We start from the raw sequence: 22,464 nt of genomic DNA, 5'->3' as shown, positions 1-22,464 counted from the left end.
CCTCAAATTTTGTCCCTGGGGAAACTGAAACCAAAATAATACTTTATATCAGTGTCAGCAAACTTTTTCTGTAGAGGACCAGTTAGTAAATACTTTTGACTTTGTGGTCCAGACCATCTCTGTTGCAACCACTCCACTCCACCGTTGTAGCAGAAAAGCAGCCATAGACACTATGTAAAGGGATGAGCATGGCTGTGTTCCTATAAAAGTTTATTTCTGGTTGCTGAAATTTGAATTTCATATAATTTTCACATGTCGTGAAATATCGTTTTTCTTTTGATTTTTCTCAACCACTTAAAAATATAAAAGTCATTTTTAGCATTGGGCAATAATTTGCCGACAGCTGCTTTACAATATTTTCTTGTAATCTTCACATTAACTGAGAACCATCATGATTTCCATTTTCCAGGTGAGGGAAACTGAAGTTTAGAAAGATAAAGTGGCTTTAAGATAACACACACCCAAGTCTCAACCAGTAAAAACCCCTGAGAGTGGTCTCCAGAACGCCTGTTCAAATATTTTCAATATCTCATCACTTTGAAGAAAAAGAGGATGACTTTAGTTCCCAAGTTGGTACCTTCCTCTCTGCACATCTAAGCTCAGCCTGCTGACAGAGCAGCATGGTGACTCAATGCTCGCTAGTGGCAGCAGCTACACACAGATGCCAGCCAAAAATGGCTCACTGGTGCACACCTTGGTAACAGCTGCTCCTCCATTCTTTGCTGAGAAACCATGCAGCATCACAGCAGGATAGGAGAGCTAGAGAAGATCCCAGGGATGGCTGAGCAACACCTTGTAGCCAGGATAGCTGGAGCAAGCAAGCCTTGATTCACCTGCCGTTCTTTTGGCGAGAGACCAACCACATTTTTCTGTGGTGTTTTTGTATATATTTAGATACACCTGTAAATGTGATTAAGAAGACAGTACATTGTGCACCTAGGATGAAACAGAATGTGGTTTGGGAAAGCTCAAAGCTTGAAACGTGAGAGCCAAGCCCTGTGCTTAGTCAATGTAGCACAACTGCAGTTCTGCCTCCTGTCATCGGTCTGTACAGCGACCCAGTGGAGCAATGCCAGATAGAACTTACATACTGTTTACCATGTGCCAGGTACTGGTCTATGACTGACAACAGCTTATTTAATCCCCACAGCAATGCTACATGGTAAGTCCTATTGGAAACTACATTTTATAGATGAAAAATAAGAGTGGCCAAGTAATTTGACCAAGGTCACACAGCCAGTGAGTGGTAGAGCTGGATACTGAACCCAAGCAGACTGACTCTGGAGTCTATGGCTCTAAACAAAGGTTGGCAGACATTTTCAGTAAAGGGCAGAGAGTAAATATTTTAGGCTTTGCAGGCTACAAATGGGTCTAAAACACTTAGTTTAAAACACAAAAACAGTGTATAGTTGTACAAAAATATTTTCTTTATATCCTTATTCTGCAAGCTTTAAAAAAAAAAAAAAAAGCTTTTTTTTTCTTCTACTTTTTAAACTTTTTTTGCTAAAAACTAAGACACAAACACAAACCTGGGCCTAGGCCTGCAGGGGGTCAGGATCATTAGTATCACTGTCTTCCACATCCACATCTTGTCCCACTGGAGAGTCTTCAGTGGCAGTAACACAGACAAGCTGTCATCTCCTATGATAACAATGCCTTCTGGATACCTCCTAAAGGACCTACCTAAGCCATTTTACAGTTAACTTTTTATTTGTAAATAAAAGAAGCACACCATAAAATAACAATAAAAAGTGCAGTATAGTAAATACCAGGTGGTAGGAATGTTCCAGCTCCAGAATCAATCTTACAGGACCGCCATCACATACGTAGTCCATTGTTGACTGAAATGTCATTATTCAGGGCATGATTGTATTTGTAAAATGCTTTGAACAATACTTATCATAGAGTAAGGAGCTTCCACTCTGTCAGAGAACAAATATGTACCAGGAAATAGGTATAAAAACTCACTAAAGGCTATAGATATATATAAAGCGTGTCAATACAACCAAGAAGGAAAAGATTGAAAAACTGACTAGCATCAGATAATAATGGTAGAATCATTCACAGCCAGGCTGGAGGACAGGAAATAAGAGTATTAATCAGGAGTAAAAATGATCAGCTGCCTTAAATGTTACTATTCTGCCTGGTGCCATAACTCTTATGCATCATATATTTACTTTAAGAAAGAAACTAGAGTAATCAAGGCCAACAGAAAAAGGTTGCCGGCTTGTCGATGGCTGGATGTTTCTTGGAACTTCTGGAGGCTTTCCAGAGGTGTGTAAATGTCCACCTACATGCAGACTTTCCCATGTATATGACAGACTGTTCTTGGACTATCCACTACTGACTCTTATGTGAAAACAGAACCTGAATGCAAGTGTCCAGAATCAGGTAATGGGTCAAGATTGGTGTAAGCCAAACACCACAATCCTATTCCTAGATTTCCCAGCCTCCTCAGCAGCTGAGAATCACATGAGGCACAATTATTGTGACATGGCCATTAAGACATAAGGGAACACTGCTGCAAGGATTTCTGGGATCTGAGTAAGCTTTCAATTTCTTGATCAAAGGTTGCAGATATAGCTGGCAAGATCCTTTCTTCTGTCATGCAGCTTTGAATTGCAGAAATGATGGCTGGAGACGCAGCAGCTACTTTGTGACTGACCATAAGGAAAAGACCATGGAAAGGGATTACAGAGATATCAACCACAACAATGTTGATTCATTGACCCAATGCCAGTAGTTGTCTCCATTTGGAATTCTCATTGCATGAGAAAAATGTGCTTTGAGTGTGTGTCCTGAACTTTCATGAGAATGTCAGTCCAAATGGATTAAAGACACTTCCCTATTAAAGGGTAGTACAAATAAGGTTGGGAAATGTTGCATCCTCAATTCCTATCTTGGAACATATTAAGTACATACGTAGCTAAGAGCTCTTGAATTTTGCATATTGTAGGGAGAGACTGGCCCTCCTTATCCAAGAGCCCAAGTACTGGTCCCAGAAGAAGGAACTCATTAGTTCATTAGAATGGTGGATTTTGATTGTTTCAGTTTGATTCAGGCAATCACTCTCTGAAGCCATAAGGAAAGGGTGACTTTGTTACATAGCTGCTCCTGATACCAGCATTTGTCTAATAAAGACAGGAAATTCCTGGCAAAGAATGCTAGGTATCTTCACTGTAGTGGACATCCCAAAGTGAGTCTCCTGTAGTGAGGAAATCCTTATGGTAATGTTTATGAGACATTAAAGGCCCTGAGAAGTCCTGCAATAAAGACACCCACACCGCTTTGCTTAACTCATTGTTTCTCAGACTCATGAGACTATAACTTGCTTTGCCTTTTCTTTTAATTTTCCCTTCTCTTAAAAAAATAGCTTAACATCTTGTAATATCAAATCATGGAATTCATGTTTATCAAAATCCACTTTAGGGAACTTCCCTTGGGGAAACTGTAACCTAGAACAAATCCACCTTCTTTACCGTCCAAGTAGAGAGGCATTTTCATACTGGATTGACGCTAATTCAAACACAGACTTCTCCAGAGCACAGGATAGAGGTGAAAATAGTCAAAGATGACCTGAGATAAAAGATGTCTCAAGTCAGCCAGTTCAAAGTATTCTTTGTGCTCATGCCAGATTTCAAAGGGAATTATTCTAGCTTTTGCCCGTTCAGTATGATATTGGCTGTAGGCTTGTCATGTATAGCTTTTGTCATTTTATGATAAGTTCCATCAATACCTAGTCTATTGAGAGTTTTTAGTATGAAGGGCTGTTGAATTTTGTCAAAGGCCTTCTCTGCATCTATTGAGATAATCATGTGGGTTTTGTCTTTAGTTCCATTTATGTGATGGATTACATTTATGGATTTGCGTATGTTAAACCAGCCTTGCATCCCCAGGATGAAGCCTACTTGATCGTGATGGATAAGCTTCTTGATGTGCTGTTGCAATCTGTTTGCCAGTATTTTACTGAAGACTTTTGCATCGATGTTCATCATGGATATTGGCCTGAAGTTTTCTTTTTTGTTGAGTCTCTGCCTGGTTTTGGTATCAGGATGATGTTTGTCTCATAAAATGAGTTAGAGAGGATTCCCTCCTTTTGTATTGTTTGATACAGTTTCAGAAGGAATGGAACCAGCTCCTCTTTGTAAATCTGGTAGAATTCAGCTGTGAACCATCTGGACCTGGACTTCTTTTGGTTGGTAGGCTATTGATTGATGCTTCTACTTCAGCCCTATTGGTCTATTCAGAGTTTCAACTTCCTCCTGGTTCAGTCTTGTTAGAATACAAACGTCTAGGAATTTATCAATTTCTTCCTGGTTTACTGGTTTATGTGCATAGAGCTGTTTGTAGTAATCTCTGATGGTAGTTTGTATTTCTGTGGGATCAGTGGTGATAACCCCTTTATTGTTTTTTATTGCATCTATTTGATTCTTCTCCCTTTTCTTTTTTATTAATCTGGCTAGAGGTCTGTCTATTTTGTTGATCTTTTCAGAAAACCAGCTCCTGGGTTTATTGATTTTTTGAAGGATTTTTTGTGTCTCTATCTCCTTCAGTTTGGCTCTGATCTTAGTTATTTCTTGTCTTCTGCTAGCTTTTGAGTTTTTTTGATCTTCCCCCTCTAGCTCTTTCAATTTTGATGATAGGATATCAATTTTAGATCTTTCCTTGTTTCTCATGTGGGCATTTATTGCTATAAATTTCCCTCTTGACACTGCAATCCCAGAGATTCTGGTAAGTTGTGCCTTCATTAAGATTGGTTTTGAAGAACATCTTGATTTCTGCCTTCATTTCATTGTTTATCCAGTTGACACTCAGAAGCAAGTTGTTCAGTTTCCAAGTGGTTGTGTGGGTTTTAGTGTGTTTCTTAATTGTTTGAAGACACTGAGCTTTGGCTCAAATACCAGTGAGTTCCTTTCCTGAAGGACGCCTCTAAGGACACACAAAAAGAGCTGTCATGTTTTTCAAACTGGAATCCACTTGTTAGATTCCGTTACCAGACAAGCCAGAGACAGGCACTGTGCTGATTCTCTGGGAGATACTCATCTCCAGTCAATCAGCCCTTCTCCTTTATCCAAAAGAATAAAGGGGTAAAAGCTGAAATTAAGGCACACCTGCCTCAGCTTCTGGAGGTTTCATTCCTGAGATTTCTTTCCTGGTTGAAAACTCTCAAAAGTATCTTTCCTGGGGAAACTAGCTGAGCTAATACACCCTTGTCAATGCAGCTATAGTGTGTTAGGCCATTCTTGCATTGCTATGAAGAAATACTTGAGGGTGGGTTTACAAAGAAAAGAGGTTTAATTGGCTCATGGTTCTCCAGGCTGTAGAGGAAACGTGATGCTGACATCTGCTCAGCTTCCAGGGAGGCCTCAGGAAGTTTACAGTCATGGCAGAAGGCAAAGAGGAAGCCAATGTATCTCATGGCAAGAATGGGAGCAAAACAGAGTTAAGGGGGAAGGTGCTATACACTGTTAAACAACCAGATATCACAAGAACTCACTATCACAAAGACACTACCAAGCTGTGAGGGATCCTCCCCCATGGTCTGATCACCTCCCACTAGGCGCTATCTCCAACATTAGGGCCATACGATTCAATATGAGATTTAAAGTGTACAACATCCAAACTATATCACATGGCCTCCTGCCAATGCACCCAACTATTTATATTTCCTGAGATATGAAGGAATATGAAGACCCATTACTAACTCATAGGTATAATCTTGGGATATAGCAGTTATTTATTGCTAAAATAATGCTACATAACAAACTGCCTCAAAGTTCAGGGTCCTCAAACAATAAGTTGGTTTATTTATTTATTTGTTTGTTTGTTTTCTGAGACAGAGTCTTACTCTGTCACCCAGGCTGGAGTGCAGTGGTACGATCTTGGCTCACTGTAATCTCCGCCTCCCGGTTTCAGGTGATTCTTCTGCCTCAGTCTCCCAACTAGCTGGGACTACAGGCCTGCACCACCACGCCTGGGTAATTTTTGTATTTTTAGTAGAGACAGGATTTCACCGTATTAGCCAGGCTAGTCTCAAACTCCTGACCTTGTGATCCGCTTGCCTCGGCCTCCCAAAGTGCTGGGATTACAGGTGAGAGACACCACACCCAACCAGTAGGTTGTTACTTTAGTTCATGGGTCTACTTGGCTGGGCAGTTTTTCTGGTCTTTCCTAGATGTAAACTGGCTTTAACGGGGATGAGTAAGGGACTTAGTTCACTCCAATTGTCCCTCATTCTACAAGGACTGGTGGACTAGCCTGGGAATGTACTTCGCCGGGTAACGGTAGAAAGCAAGAGCAAATACACCCAAGCATGAAACCCATTCATGCCTCCTTACATCATGTTGAATAGTATCTTACTGGACAAATCAAGTCACAGGGCCATTCATTCAGAGTCAGAGTGGAAGGGTACTGCAAAATCTTATGACGAAGAGCATGGCATGATTCTCAGAACAAGTGATGAATTAGTGTAACGTTTGCCAATCACCACAAAAGACAGACATGAAGGTCAGGCGTAGTGGCTCATGCCTGTAATGCCAGCACTTTGGGAGGCTGAGGCAGACAGATCACAAGGTCAGGAGATCAAGATCATCCTGGCCAACATGGTGAAACCCCGTCTTTAATAAAAAATACAAAAATTAGCTGGGCGTGTTAGCACATGCCTGTAATCCCAGCTACTTGAAAGGCTGAGGCAGAAGAATCACTTGAACCAGGGAGTGGGAGGTCACAGTGAGCCAAAATTGTGCCACTGCACTCCAGCCTGGCAACAGAACAAGATCTCATCTCTCGCACACACACAAAAGACAGACATGAATAAGTATGGTAATAAAGGCAATCTGTGGTCTAATTAGCTAACATTTGGACAATACAAAGAAATAAGAATTTTTTTCTCCAATGTAGCTGCATGTTTTGACATTTTCTGGTGTGATTTCTGTTTAGAAGGGGGGTGGAAATAGAAGCTCCTCGTGGACTTGGATGTCAAGTAAGAAAAATCCAGATACCCAAGGAAACCAAAGGAAGAAGAGCAGACTTGAGCCTCAAGTAAAGAAAATGATAGCATCCAATGCCACCTCATGTGAGGAACTTCAGGGAGGAGTCTCCTGCCTAAGTAACTGGTAAGAAGGTTCTGCACAATGCCACATTTTTGCTGAGAAATTTTCAAGGTGACTCCATGAAGGAACTTTAGTTCTCAGGGAGGGAGAGTGAGCGTTCTACTAAGGTGTGTGTGAGAAAGGAGAGGGAGTCATTCACAATTCGCGAGTGGTGAAAAAACCCAGAGCCAACCTTAAAATTAGGAAATTAAAACTAAATAAGGGAATTTAAGCAGAACTGTTTCCCTCACAAGCAGCAAGCATATGGGCCGTGCTGTCAAGTGAAGACCATCAAACTGAAACGTGTAAATGAATCTGGGAGATTAGACAGATAACTGGGGAATGGAGGGAAGTGTCTTTTGAAAGCTCAGATCATGGATCTGATTTGTTAGCAGCAGAAGGGCTGCCCTTCACTTCTGTCCAGACCTTCAAGACAAACACCTGCCTTAGGACATTTGGTGTTGCCCCCGGAAAACTTCCTACAAAGAAAAAAAGAAGTGTCCCCTGGGATATTACTCAGTAGAAAGCTCTTTTTGAAAGTATCTGTAACAGCCTGTTGTGTGTTTTAATGAGTTGAAATGTGTGTCTGCCTTGCCTGGGATTTTAAAGAGATCCTTTCTGCCTGTTCCCTCTGGCTTCTACTAGCTCCGGTTTGATTCTGCATATTCATAAAATGCTCGGCAGGACACATCACAGTTCAAACAGGCTTTCAGCTTTGACGACTTCAATAAACCTGTTCTTCTACCTCGGCAGTTAATTCACTGAGGTCATAAGACACTCCTACTGGGCATTTTGAGCTACGAGTTGGCAGAGCAAGGTGCCGATTTTAAAGGGTGGTAAAGAACGTCCTTTGTTAGGGACCAGAGGAAAGGGGTTTCGTGGATGGGTTCTGCCCACTTCTGATGAGCATGGAGACTATAAGCCTTCTCCCACCCCAGTCTGCAAAATAGTTTATGTTTACTTTTCTTCTCCTTCCCCTTTTAGAAGTTCTATTAAGCAAGATGGCAGCTGTCAATACAGAAAAAAAAGGAATGAATTACTTGCCTGTAATCTATTAAGACAAAGCTCCCCTCCTAGCTCTCAACATCATTCGCTTCTCTCCATCCCTTTGTCGTCATCTTACAAGGTTCAAGGCCACCTTGACTTTTCAGTTGTTTCTGGAGTTGGCCTCCTGTCTGGCCTCCTAATTTCCACTGTGGTCCAGTTTCTTCCCTGCCGTGTGGCCATCATTTCCAGAGCATAGAACTTCGATCTATGTTCTCTCATTTAGCCAATAAATAGCATGTTTGGCATCCACTGTGTGCCAGGCAAAATGCTGGGCTCCGGGGAGATAAAGGTAAGCAAGGCGGACAAAGCCCTTGGCCTCATGGAGTTCCTAGTCTAACAGAGAAGATCAGTTTGATCATACAACCACACAAATAAATGTTCTACAAGTGTGGGTAGATAATGCTGTTGCCCCTATTTCACAAGAGAGGAAACTAAGGCTTGGTGTGACTAAGTGACAAGACAAAAATCACAGAGTAAGCATTGGAACTGATTCAAACCCCAGTGACCTGACATGAGAAGGTTAACTAATGTGTAACACTGCTTCCCTCAATGTAGCACAAGTCGGGAAGAGGAGATGGGCGAGGGCTTGGAAAGGGCATCCTGTCAGGTTGATTTCTTGGTGGTGGCTGTCACATCCAAGCTTGCAGAAAAGCCCATTTTGATGGATTAGTTGTGTCTTCCATGAGGACAGGACAGAAAAGGGACAGTACACATGCTAGTTATGCTTTATCGCTGGACTAGCTGAATATATAACACTCTGCATTCCTCCTTCAGTTCAGCTTTGGGAAGCAGAAGTATGGGCTTCTTCATAGACTTTCCTGGGCCTTCTCTGGCTGCTCTAGGACTTCTGTGTTTACAGCTCATGTTCCAGAGTTCCCACTCCATTGTAGACCTGATTAGAAAGACCAAAATAGATGCCTGTTTATCAACTGACACCCTAAGGTTAAGGAAATCAAGTTACCCATGATCATTGTTTCAGGGCCTGGCTGGCACAGCAAATTTCTAAGTTCCTATGGATGAACTCACTAACAATATGAGCTGTCAACCCCACCATGGTCCAGTTCCCTCTCTGCCGTGTGGCTAGAACAACATTTCTAGAGCATAGAACTTAGATCTGTTTTCTCACTAACAATATGAGCTGTCAACCCCACTGTGGTCCAGTTCCCTCTCTGCCATGTGGCTAGAACAACATTTCTAGAGCTTAGAACTTAGATCTATTTTCTCTCATTTAGTCAATAAATAAGAGCATCCACTGTGTGCCAGGCACGGTGCTGTGCTCCCTTTACCAGGGAGATAAAGGTAAGCAAGGCAGACAAAGCCCTTGGCCTTGGGGAGCACCTAGTCTAATGGAGAAGATGGGTGGGACTGGGATTACATCCCAGACCACTACAGCTCTGATTGGACAAAGAGTTCTTTTCTGATAAGATATCGCAGCTGTCAGGCCAGTTTCAGCAGCTTATAGAGGCTATGCATAAATTGTCTTTGTGTCCTATAGTTTGCCTTTTGACATAAAGAGCCAAATTCCACCTCATTTTAATTCTAAAACTTCACCCCAAAGCGAGCATGGGATCTATGTTGCATAGATATTTACTCATTACACCTGCTCATGGCTCCCTCACAAATATGCGTAGCCTTTCCCTGACCTGCTAAATACGTATGATACAGGCCCAATGAGGTATAAAACCCAACCTCTCCTTCTCTTCAAAGAGAGAGCACCTTCAGTCCATGCTGGAAACCCTCTCTTCCCAGCTTACAAGCTGATATCACCAGTAAAGCTCTCCTTTCTACGATTTAGCCATCCTGGTGGCCTTTTGGACAAAGTAGATAAAGTCAGAGATGCAGCTGAAACCCAGGTCAGCTGACTTCCCACGCATTCCTTTCACCAGGCTTTTCCATTAGCCAATTGGCTTCACCCTCACTTCCGCCAACAAAACTCCAACACAAGAACTCAATGATCTCAGACCCCATGACCAGCATCAAACACATGGAGGCCTCCCATTTTCAGAGACCCATGCTGCTTTCACTATGCCTCTGCAGAAACTTCATCTGCACCTGGAAAACTCAGAGTTGTCTCCCTTATCTGTCTATTTCATAACATCTGTGGGGCTAGCAGGATCCAGAGCATCTACAAACCTGCTAATAGAATTTCAGCAATTCTTTTGTTTGTTTGTTTGAGACAGGGTCTCGCTCCGTCTCTCAGGCTGGAGTGCAGTGGCATGATCTCCGCTCACTGCAGCCTCCGCCTCCCAGGTTCAAGTGATTCTCATGCTTCAGCCTCACGAGTAACTGGAACTACAGGTGCATGCCACCACATCGGGCTAATTTTTGTATCTTCAGTAGAGATGGGGTTTCACCTGTTGACCAGGCTTATCTCGAACTCCTGACCTTAGGTAATCTGCCTGCCTCGGCCTCCCAAAGTTCTGGGATAACAGGTGTCAGCCACTGTGCCCAGCTGAGTTTCAGCTATTTTGACCACGCCATCTGTACCAAAGAGAGCAGAGAGAAGTGGTTGATCCTTTCACCATCCAGAAGTTCCTGAGCTTGGAGCTTTCTTGATGAAGCATAAATATGCATTTTCCTTTCTCTCCTGCTCTCTCCTCTGCTCCGATGCTCAGATTACAGAGAACAGCTTTGATGACTGGAAATGCATTCAGCAGTGTCTGCCTTTTTTTAAAGGCAGCCTTTAAAATCATCTCTTTGGGTCTAATTATCTTTAGGGAGACTAATACTTCACCTCATTTCTTTCTCTCTGTTTTGTGGGTTGAGCAGCCATCGTCCCTCTCTGCAATAATTGAGCCACAATCCACAACACATGAGAATGAGGGGGTGCTCCTCAGAACCCAGGGGCACTTTACATAATGAGTAGAGAGAAGGCTGGGTTCTTACCAAGCTTTTCCAGACACTTTAACGACCTTCAGAGTCAGATCAGTCTGGCTGATTCTCATTCTCTTTTCTCAACTCCTCCATTTTGAGGACGATCCTACATTACATAGAAAGCAAAGATTGCTTTTTCTGCTTTGTTTTTCAAGGCCACTGTAGCAGCGGTTTTGAGCACAGACCTCAGAGCCAGACTTCTTAGCGTGTTGAATCCTGGCTGCATCCCTTATTAACTGCATGACCTTGGGCAAGCTATGCCACCTCTCTGGCTTCAGTTTACTCATCTGTAAAAAGGGATCAGTAATAGTACCCCCAATGAAACTATTATGAGGATGAAGAGAGATGACATTTGTGCTTAGAGCAGGACTGGCACATAGTAACTAGTACAGAAGTGTTTGTTAAATAAAGTACATATTTTCGTTGAAAGTCTTTGCTCTGACATTACCCTCAGCCTCCTATCCCAACTAACAGCTGACTGTGTCTCAGCATGGTACCAGAGAGAGTGAGGATAGACACTGGAAAGGCAGCTACCATAGATCCAAAGGAGTTGGGAGTTCTTGCCATGTCACAAGGTCTAATGAAACCTTCAAGTTACTTCTTTTTCTCTTCTTTTTTTTTTTTTTTTCTGAGATGGAGTTCACTCTCGTTGCCCAGGCCAGACTGCAGTGATGCAGTCTTGGCTCACCGCAACCTCTGCCTCCTGGGTGCAAGCAATTCTCCTGCCTCAGCCTCCCAAGTAGCTGGGATTACAGACATGCACAACCATGGCCAGCTAATTTTGTATTTTTAGTAGAGACAGGGTTTTTTCATGATCACCCACCCTCAGGTGATTGGCCCAAAGTGCTGGGATTATAGGCATGAGCCACCGCGCCCGGCGTCTGTTTCTTTCTGCTTGTCTTTTTTTCATATAATGCCTTAAAAAGTTTTAATTAATTGTCAACATCTGAAGGGAGAGCTGTTTGTTTGTTTTTTGTTGTTTTTTGGTTTGAGATGGAGTCTTGCTCTGTCACCCAGGCTGGCAGTAGCGCAATCTCAGCTCACTGAAACTTCCTGGTTCAAAAACCTCCTGGTTCAAATCTCAGCTCACTGAAACCTCCTGGTTCAAACCTCCCCTCCTGGGTTCAAACACTTCTCCTTTTTCAGCCTCCCAAGTAGCTGGGATTACAGGCACGTGCCACTATGCCCAGCTAATTTTTGTATTTTTTAATAGAGACACAGTTCCACCATATTGACCAGGCTGGTCTCAAACTCCTGACAGGTGATCTATCCACCTCAGCCTCCCAAAGTACTAGGATTCCAGGTATGAGCCAGTGCACCCAGCTGGGGTGGGGGAGAGGAGCTGTTTTAAATACATGTTTGGTTTTATGGCTTCACGTGAAAACCATCACAAGATCTGCCTCCCTGAGCTCACCTCCCTACCTGCAGCAATCCGATGAATGATGGAGGCAGGCTCTCTCCCATCACCGGGCCCCCTCCCTGCCTACATCACTCACTTACTTCACCTGTCTGGTCGTGATGGATATTTGAGGTTATCACTCTGATCCTGTGTCTTGGGTCTAACTCTGTAAGAAGGAGGAACCCAAACTTAAGACCCACGTGGATGGGGATCTAGCCAAGCAACCTCCTGTTTCTAGCCTGGGCATCTTCGTTGGTTCAGTGAGGAATAGGCTAGACCTGCCATCAGGAGTCTCTCTTTCTAAAGAGACCTGGGATTCTTCACTGTGGCCTTGGAAACCACAGCAGGAAATGCTAGCAAGGCCAGGAGAAAAAGACTTAGGTTACCTGCGGCCCAATCACTCCATGAATATCCATTCTTACCTGTTTTATAGATTGGGGTTCCGCATAAGATTTCATTTGGAAAACAAGTTCTAGTGCTATTCTTTTAATTCACTTTCACCTATAATATTCTGCACTTCAGCCCATTATCATCTTGAGAAAAAAACTCTTCCTTGGAGGCTACATTCGATTCCTAGGGCTACAGTGACAGCCTTAACCCTTACCCTAATCCCAACCCTAACCCTAACTCTAATCCTGTTTCCAAACAGTCACATTTTGAGGTTCTGAGAGAGCATATATTTGGGGGGTCACTAGTCAACCCACAACAAAGACTAATATTAGATAACCCAAATGAAATACTAATTTTCTTTCATTACTAGCATCTAAGGGTCCTACAATCTTTCACAAATCATTTGCTGATCACTCATGACATGAGTCTCCAACCATTTTGGTACCAGGAACTGGTTTCATGGAAGACAGTTTTCCCATGGATGGTGTGTGGGGATGGTTTTGGAATGATTCAAGCACATTACATTTACTATGCACTTTCTTTCTATTGTTATTACATTTTAATATGTAATGTATTTGTTTGAGACAGGGTCTCTCTCTGTCTCCCAGGCTGGAGTGCAGTGACATGATGTAGAAGTTCTCACCATAATACAGAAGTTCTGAGGAACCAAGAGCTTGTTTTCCTGCAATGAAATGGTCCCATCTGGGGTGATAGGAGACAGTGACAGATCATCAGGCATTAGATTCTCCTAAGGAGCATGCAGCCCAGATTCCTTGTGTGTGCCATTCACAATAGTGTTCACACTCCAATGGGAATCGAATGCTGCCGCTGATCTGACATGAGGTGGAGCTCAGGCAGAAATGCAAGTGATAAGGAGTGGCTGGTATTGGTCCGTGGCCCAGAGGTTAGAGATCCTTTACTTATTAAAAATCAGACTGCAAGTCTGGGATATAAATAAGGCACAGACTTCAAAGACTTTACAACTTTGCAGATAAGTTACATATTCTCAGGACTGATTTCAAGCTAAACCTACCATACTACCATATTTCTGTGTTATGTAGTTGCATTTCTGGAAATATGATAAGAATTTGTCAACTACTCCTGCTTATAGAAACACTCTATTTAGAGCAAATGAATGAACCTTAAGATATTTGGACTATTTTTAAGGTAAAGGAGTAACTGATCTATCAGCAAGACAATACAAGAATTGTCAAGGACCATTGGATATGACCTTCCCATTCTCTTACTTTCTGTACAAAGTCCAGGGAGGAACAGGGTATTCAGTTGCATCTCCATGCACTTCTGGTTTCCCCGCTCAACTGGAAAAGGTGTAGCAGCTATAATTTTGCACATTCAAGGACTCAGACTGAACTCATGTAGTAAAATCAACAAATCAGAATTTTTAAAAAGTGTCTTAAAAAACTGTGAGATAAGAATAGAGTTTGTGCTGTCATAAGAGGAGCATTCTCCAAATGGGCTGAGTAAAGAAAACCTCCTCCAGTTACCTGGTAGAATGCAATGTATTAATACACGGTTCAGTCTTTTCTGAGAACTTAAGCCTAGATGTATTGCATACAAACCACAAAAAAGTTTTTGTTCAAGGCCGGGCGCGGTGGCTCAAGCCTGTAATCCCAGCACTTTGGGAGGCCGAGGTGGGTGGATCACAGGGTCAAGAGATTGAGACCATCCTGGTCAACATGGTGAAACCCCGTCCTTACTAAAAATACAAAAAAGTAGCTGGGCATGGTGGCACTTGCCTGTAATCCGACCTACTCAGGAGGCTGAGGCAGGATAATTGCCTGAACCCAGGAGGAGGAGATTGCGGTGAGCCAAGATCGTGCCATTGCACTCCAGCCTGGGTAACAAGAGTGAAACTCCGTCTTAAAAAAAAAAAAGTTTTTCTTCCCTCCGAGATGGCTCCTGGAGCAGATCTGCAGGTGCCAAGAAAGATCCTTGTCGTGTAATAGATTTTTCTCTTAGAGGAAAGCACTGTCAGGAAAGGACAGAGGAAGACTTAGGGGAGAAGCGAACAGGCATCACACTCAGAGCAATCACCAAGGTGCCCTCTTGCCTCCATGAAAGTCTATTCTAGCCTGGACAGGTGATGAGCCAGCCTGGCCTATGAAGTTTTCTGGCAAAGCATGTGATGAACAGTGTATTCAGTCACTTATTTTAATATATCTCAACTCCAGGTCAGAAAGCGATTTTTACAATCAAACTTTGGTTTCCCTTCTTCAAAGCCTCCTGATCACCCTTGCATAATATTAAAGAGTCTCTGCACATAAACTCCCTAATACAGTCTTAGCTCCTAGGTCTTTGCAAACAATAATGAAAATAACAGCAGTTCAGTGCTGGGAGCTCTGTGCTTATTACAATAACCCTGTGAAGTAGGTTCTCTTGTTCTCACCATTTATAGATGCAGACACTGAAGCCTGGAATGTATGGCAAGGATTTTTTCAATGACAGGTGAGAGAGGACTGACTCAATTAAAGAAATGTGTTGGTTCATGAAAGCAGGAAACTAAAAACTAGAGTCATCCACAGATGGATGTACAATGAGAGAAAGGCACTGTGTCCAGCCCTATTATTGAATCTCTAATTTTCATAGCCCTTCCTTTCATCTTGTGGGAGCCAGTCATTGAAAGAATCCTTACAGCAAAGTGATGGGATATATGTGACCTCATGTACATGATTACATGTGCATGATTTTGTTACAGGAGATTGTAATGTCATCTTGCAAGGAGATTTGCTCCCTTTTGCAGGCTTGATTACATAAGAGATCATGTTGGGGAAAGCCCACATGGAAAAAAAAACACTGAATCTGTTCTAAATGGTAGAAGAAGGGTGGCCTCTGGGTACTGTAGGAAGGTTCTAGGGGCTGACAGCATCTTCTAGTCTACAGCCAGAACAAAACTGCATCCTGAAGTGCTAGAACTGTAAGGAAATGAATTCTATTAACAACCTAAGTAAGTCTGGAAGCAGATTCTTTCCCAATTGAACTTCAGATGAGACTGCAGCCCTGGCCATTGAGTTGATTGTGGCAAAGGACCCAGTTAAGCCATATCCAGACTCCTGACCTCCTGACTTACGGAAACTGTGAGTTAATAAATACGTTTGTTCTAAACACCATGAAGTTATGATTAACTTCAGCAATAGATGACAAAGCCAGTGAGCAGAAGTCCTTTCCCAAGTGTCTTCACATCTGCAGCTGGTCAGATTTTGCTAGTCAGGAGAAGCAACCTGGCTTTTCTATACGCACCAACTGTTTAAATTTCACCAGCAAATACAATGTTAACATGGCCTCTGTTTTGGCAAATCCTCTTTTGCCTTTAGGATTGCTAAACAACTGGGGCTATTATCATCCTTCATCATCCTCCCCTATCCTGCAACCATGGCAGATATCACTAATTGATCATGGCTCAGCCTCAGAATCCTCAGCACAGAACTCCAGGTAGCCAGGAGCAGTGGGCTTGATTTGAAACTTACTTGATGACCCTCATCTAGGATCATTCTCCTATTTAACAGATCAGAAAGTCTAGTCATTTAAGATTAAATACATGGCCCAAGGTTGTAGAATATAACAAAAGAAGAGCCAGAATCCTGAACCTTTGATTTTCTGTCTATTACTATTTTCTATACCATGCCATGCTAAGCCTGAATAAAATGTGAATTAAAAGTTGTTTTATGGCCGGGCGCGGTGGTTCAAGCCTGTAATCCCAGCACTTTGGGAGGCCGAGGCGGGTGGATCACAAGGTCAAGAGATTGAGACCATCCTGGTTAACATGGTGAAACCCTGTCTCTACTAAAAATACAAAAAAGTAGCTGGGCATGGTGGCACATGCCTGTAGTCCAAGCTACTCAGGAGGCTGAGGCAGGAGAATTGCCTGAACCCAGGAGGTGGAGGTTGCAGTGAGCCGAGATCGCGCCATTACACTGCAGCCTGGGTAACAAGAGCGAAACTCCGTCTCAAAAAAAAAAAAAAAAAAAAGTTGTTTTATTAGAATTAAAAATAAAAATCAGGCACAGTGACTCATGCCTGTAATCTCAGTGCATTGGGAGGCCGAGGCAGGCAGATGATCTAAGTCAGGAATTCAAGACCAGCCTGGCCAACATGGCAAAACCCCATCTCTACTAAAAATCCGAAAAGAAAATTAGCTGAGCGTGGTGTCACTTGCATGTAATCCCAGCTACCCAAGAGGGTGAGGCAGGAAAATTGCTTGAACCTGGGAGGCAGAGGTTATAGTGAGCCAAGATTGCACCACTACACTCCAGCCTGGGTGACAGAATGAAAATGTCTCAAAAAAAAAAAAAAAAAATTAAAAACAAGGTTTATTTTTTTTCTAAAACAAAGTTTTAAAAAAACCTACTACAAATGAAACACGGGACTAGCTCAGCATATTTCCTTTGCACTTAATCAAAAATGGTTTTAAAATGGTTTTTTTTCAAAGGCCTTTCTCAGTCACAGTAGCTATAGAGATGGAACCTGAGTTTTCCAGACAAAAAGTGGCAAAACCGAGGTAGTTTCAGGCACTCTACTTGGACATCTTCAAGAACTGGAGAATCCCTGATGTGCTGTAATCAATTCAGAAGGCAGTATTAAGTCCCACAGAAAGTCATCATCAAGTACTATAAGCCCCTTTAAGCAAAAGCTATATAACCTACCTCTCTCCAGACCTTGTCCTAGCACCCTACACAGAGATGGGGCCAAAAAACAAACTTCAGATGGAAATTAGTGTGTGGGCCCATATTAATTAGCAATTAATAGTTATAAAAAATAATTAAAATTTGCCATCATGTTCCTGTCCATTATTGCTTATTTAATTGCCCCTGGAATCTACAAGTGGAGTCTGGTCTTAAAAAGTGCTTATCTCAGGAAAGTATTTGTAAGAGCAAAGTGATGGGAACCAGGAGACAGGAAAAACTACGATTTAGTCTCTTTAGTATTCTGTAATGACATTAGAGCTAAGAGAACCTCTAAGAGAGATCATTAAAATATTCTGGTGGCCAATTAAAAATGCAGAGAATTTACAAAGGAGAGCCTGGAAGATCATTTAAGGGCTATGGCTGCAATCCCCATGAGAGGTTATATAGCCTGAACTCCTAAGTCAGTGACAGTGGGAAAAACTGTCCCATGTCGGGTAGCTAATATGAAATCCACTGCTGGGGTAGAATCCACAGAAGATGGCAGCAGTAATGGAGGGAGATTAAGGAGTTGAATAAGACAATAGAGGAAAGTGACTTCCTTAACACAGTTGTTTGGCATTAGACTGGCGTGGGCTTGGTGTATGGCTACACCCCATCACATCAGCACAGCCTATAGACTTCAGCTAGTCGAACTACAACTCTGGCTTCTTGGAACTATGTCTTTACTGCTGATCATTTAGCGATCGTGGGCAGGGCTGGGCAGGGCCGGGTGGGCTGCCTCCAGTCCCAGGGTTTCCTTGGGTCTGTTTCCTACAACCAACTTGCCGCAGGTAATGCACATTCCCTGGGAAAGCAGCCCACAGTCCTCAGAAGTGGATGCTGACCTCACAAAGCTCCATCTGCCTCCAGGTTCCTCATCTACCTGAATACTGCTCAAAGAGGAAAACGATGGGAAAAACATTATTTGTTCCTTCCTACTGAACAGAACCAATGTCAAACAATTTAGTAGAATATTTTCTTTGGTTTGTGTTCTGTCTTGCCAAAGGTACCCACCATACTTACCTAGAACCATATTACAGCAAAACCGGATAACAGAGAGAGAGAATCCCCATGGTGTATGCTTTCTTGGTTCACGAGGAAGCTGGGGCTCAGAGAGAGAAGGTGACTTGCCCCAGATGGCTCAGCAATGTAAGGCAGAGCCAGTACCAGAAACTGGACCTGTGACGACCAATTTAATGTCCCCTCCAGCTCTCCAGTGGTTTTCACACTTGAGGATAAGTCAGAATCACTTGAGGCTGGTTTATCACTGGAGATTTCGATTCAGTGGGTGTGTATTGGTTAGGATGCTTGAGCCGCAAGTCATAGGAGCTCTAACTCAATAAAAGAGTTTATTATCCCACATAATAGGAAATAGCACAGAGAGGATGGATTTTAGAGCAGGTTGATGCAGGCACTCAGTAGTGTCATGAAAAACTCTGCTTCTTTTGGTCTCCTCTCTGTTCTCTTTAGTGTTGGCTCCATCCTCAGGGGGTCTCCAATGGCTGCAGCAGCAATTTCAGGTGAATATTCTGAGTCCATGGCCCTCCAAGGAAGAAAACAGGCTATCTTTTTTTTTTTTTTTTTTTTTTAAGGAAAGAGAAAACTTTGTCTGGACTTTCAGTAGCTTCCCCTTTTCCTTTCACTAGACCAAATTGAATCAAATGCCCATTCTTGAAGCAAGCACAGGCAGGAAAAATAGCAATTTCCTTGAAAGGAGTCAGACCACACCTAAGATTAATTTTCCTGGCATCGTATGATGTCATGGCAGAGGGATGTGCAACTGAACCTCAGAAGCATATTCTGTGAAGAAAGAGAAGAACGGGTGGGTTCCCAGCACCTTCTCCTGCTGCCACTGAGTCCCCATCTATGCCTGGTGCCTCTGGGTCAGCCCCTGAGAAGAGTGACACAATAGGTCACAGAGAGCCCAGGATCTTGGACTTTTAGCGTGTGACCTTCCTAATCCTTATAACCAGAAAGCCTGGGCAGCACAGACTTCAGCCTGGCTTCTTGGTTACATTTCCACACTGAGAATGTTCCTAGGGCATTCAGACATCTCAGGAAATGCCACATTATTTTCTCATCTCAACTCCTCGAAAATACTATTACATAACTACTTTTAAAAAAAGAGGTTTGTTTGTTTTTTTTAAAGACATGTTAAAGCAAGCAGTAAATTATACATGTGGATTAAGATGTAACCACAAGGATTTTCATAGCAACAGTCTCTACAGTAATCATGAAAATCAACCTAAACATCCACCAATAGGAAACTGGTTAACTATTACATGTTCTAACCACACAGTGGAATTTTAAGCAGCCATTAAAATTGATGAGATATTTCTAAATGTGTTGACCCAGAAAGAGGATCATGGCATAATGTCAGATGTAAAAGCAGGTTACAGAACAGGTTCAGTGTGATCTCATTTACATAGAAGTGTATGTGGGTGTGTGAGTGTGTATGAGAAAGTTTTGAGTGTGTGCATGTGTGTGTGAGCATGTGTATGTGTATTGCAAGTGTCTGTGAGATTGAACGTTTGTATGCAAGAGACAGATACCTGTGTGTGAAGGTGTGTTCAGAAAAATCTAGAAGATTATCAAAATATAACAGATATCATCTCTGGTTAATAGAAGTCTGAAAGGCTTTTCTCTTTCTCCCTTATACATATATATGTGTACTGTGTGAATTTTTATAATGATCACATATAATTTTTACAATGCAGAGAGTTCTTTCCTGGTTTTTGTGACTTTCAAGGAAAGCTTTGAACAGGGGCCAGGTGCCACAGTGAAACTTCCCCCCGCCCCTTGCCTTTATGATGGGAAAAGAGAAACAGGTCATGAGCCTGACTGTAAATGAGCCCGACTTCTTTTTTTAAACGTTTTTGCCTGTAGCCTGTAGCCACTAACTGCTCAAAAGAATCTGAAACTCTGGGCCCCAGGGGGGACATTTGCCCCAGTTTTCCACTTTCTAGATGCCTCTTTACCAAAACACAGCAGAGATTTTCAAAAGCATCTAGAAGAAGGTTCTGTGGTCAACTGAGCAATCTCCCCATGGACCATCCATAAGAGAGAATGGTTCTCTTCCCCGAGATCAACACTGCAGCAGCCATGCACCTTTCCAAACTCGTTTGAAAGGGCTCCAGAGATCACCTGTTATCATGCCGTCCATAAGGAAATTCTGATTCAAAACCATCTTTTCCTTGCTTAGCCTCTCCCACTCTGGGGCCTTCCCAGGACACAGCTCAAACCCACCCACCCCATCCCAAATCCTTTAGCCACAAGAGGAAGGTGATGAACCACAAGAGAAAGGCATGAACATTGTGATTTCAAGATATTCGAGGGCTGGAACCATGGGCATTGAAAACGCTGGGTTTTACTTCATGGAGTTCTGCCGAGAGTTCCAGCAGATTTGCCCTTAAAATGTGCTAATTAATTGAGCATGGTCAGGGAAATGTGCAGGCACTTTAAGGAATGGTCAATAAGTAGGACATGAGGAGGTGAGTCCTGTTCTGGAGGACAATGTCAAAGGCACTGGGTGAAATCACCTAGAGAAGCGCAAGGTGAACCATCCAGCCTGACTTTGGCAACACCTTTTCTCTTTCTAGTGTAAAAAGTATGTATGTGAGATAATTGTATGGGCCAATCTACTGGCAATATTTGATTGACTACTTTCCCTCACTCCTTCATCCAGAGCATCAGCAAAGCCTGTTTGCCTTGCCTTTGAATATTCCCAGCCCATTGTATTAATATCAATCAAGGTTCAACAGAAAAGCAGAGCTAAAGGTAATACATATATTGAGATTTATTGCAAGGAATTGGCTTAAGAGATTGTAAGCACTAGCTAGACAAGTCCCAAATCCTCAGGACAGGGCACCAGGAAGAACAGACTGGAACTCTTGGGCACAGGCTGAAGCTGTGGTTCTCAGACAGAATTTCTTCTTCAGCAGGGGAGCCTCAGCTCTGCTCTTAAACCTTTTCAACTGATTGAATCATGGCCACCCAGAGTATTGCATAAGGATTTTCTTCCTTATGCAAAGTCAACCAATTATGGACTTTAATCATAGCTACAAGATACCTTCACAGCATCACCTGGATTAGTGTTTGATTGAATCACATGGGGCTACAGCAGGCATCCCAAACTACGGCCCACGGGCCACATGCGGCCCCCTGAGGCCATTTATCCAGCACCCTGCCGCACTTCAGGAAGGGGCACCTCTTTCATTGGTGGTCAGTGAGAGGAGCACAGTATGTGGTGGCCCTCCCAACGGTCTGAGGGACAGTGAACTGGCCCTCTGTGGAAAAAGTTTGGGGACACCTGGGCTACAGCATAGCCAACCTGACACGTCAGAAGATCATCACACATCTCAAAGAGATGGCTGCACTGGCAATCTTTGATTGACTGCTTTCCTTCACTCCTTCATCCAGAGCATCAGCAAAGCCTCTTAGCCCTGCCTTTGAATATTCATGCTCATTGCAGTATTATTTACGACAGCCAAGATATGGTAGCAACCCAAATGTCCATTGATACATGAATAGATAAAGCAAGCATGATATATATGCAATAAAATATTATTCAGCCTTAAAATAGCATAATATCCTTTAGGTTCATCCATGTTGTTGAAAACAGCAGGATTTTATTTTAAGTGAAATAAGCCAGTCACAGAAGGACAAATATTTTATGACTCCACTTATTTGAAGTATCTAAAATAGCCAAACTCACAGAGGCAGAGTACAATGGTGGTTGCCAGGGGCTGGGGGAGAGGGAAAAGGGAAATTGTTTCTCAGTGGGTACAAAGTTTCTGTTATGTACAGTAAGTTCTAGAAGTCTGCTATTCAACATAGCAGCTATAGTTAACAATGTGCTATTGTGCACTTTTAAATACGTTAAGAGGACAGATCTCATGTAAAGTGCCCTTGCCGAAGCTCACACACAAACACAAAACAAAAGAACACACAGACATTTTTTGGAGGTGATGGACATGTTTAC

The sequence above is a fragment of the Saimiri boliviensis genome, chromosome 12 (assembly GCF_048565385.1).
Source record: "Saimiri boliviensis isolate mSaiBol1 chromosome 12, mSaiBol1.pri, whole genome shotgun sequence".
Lineage (NCBI taxonomy): Eukaryota > Metazoa > Chordata > Mammalia > Primates > Cebidae > Saimiri > Saimiri boliviensis.
Note: the sequence above shows the minus strand (reverse complement) of the source record.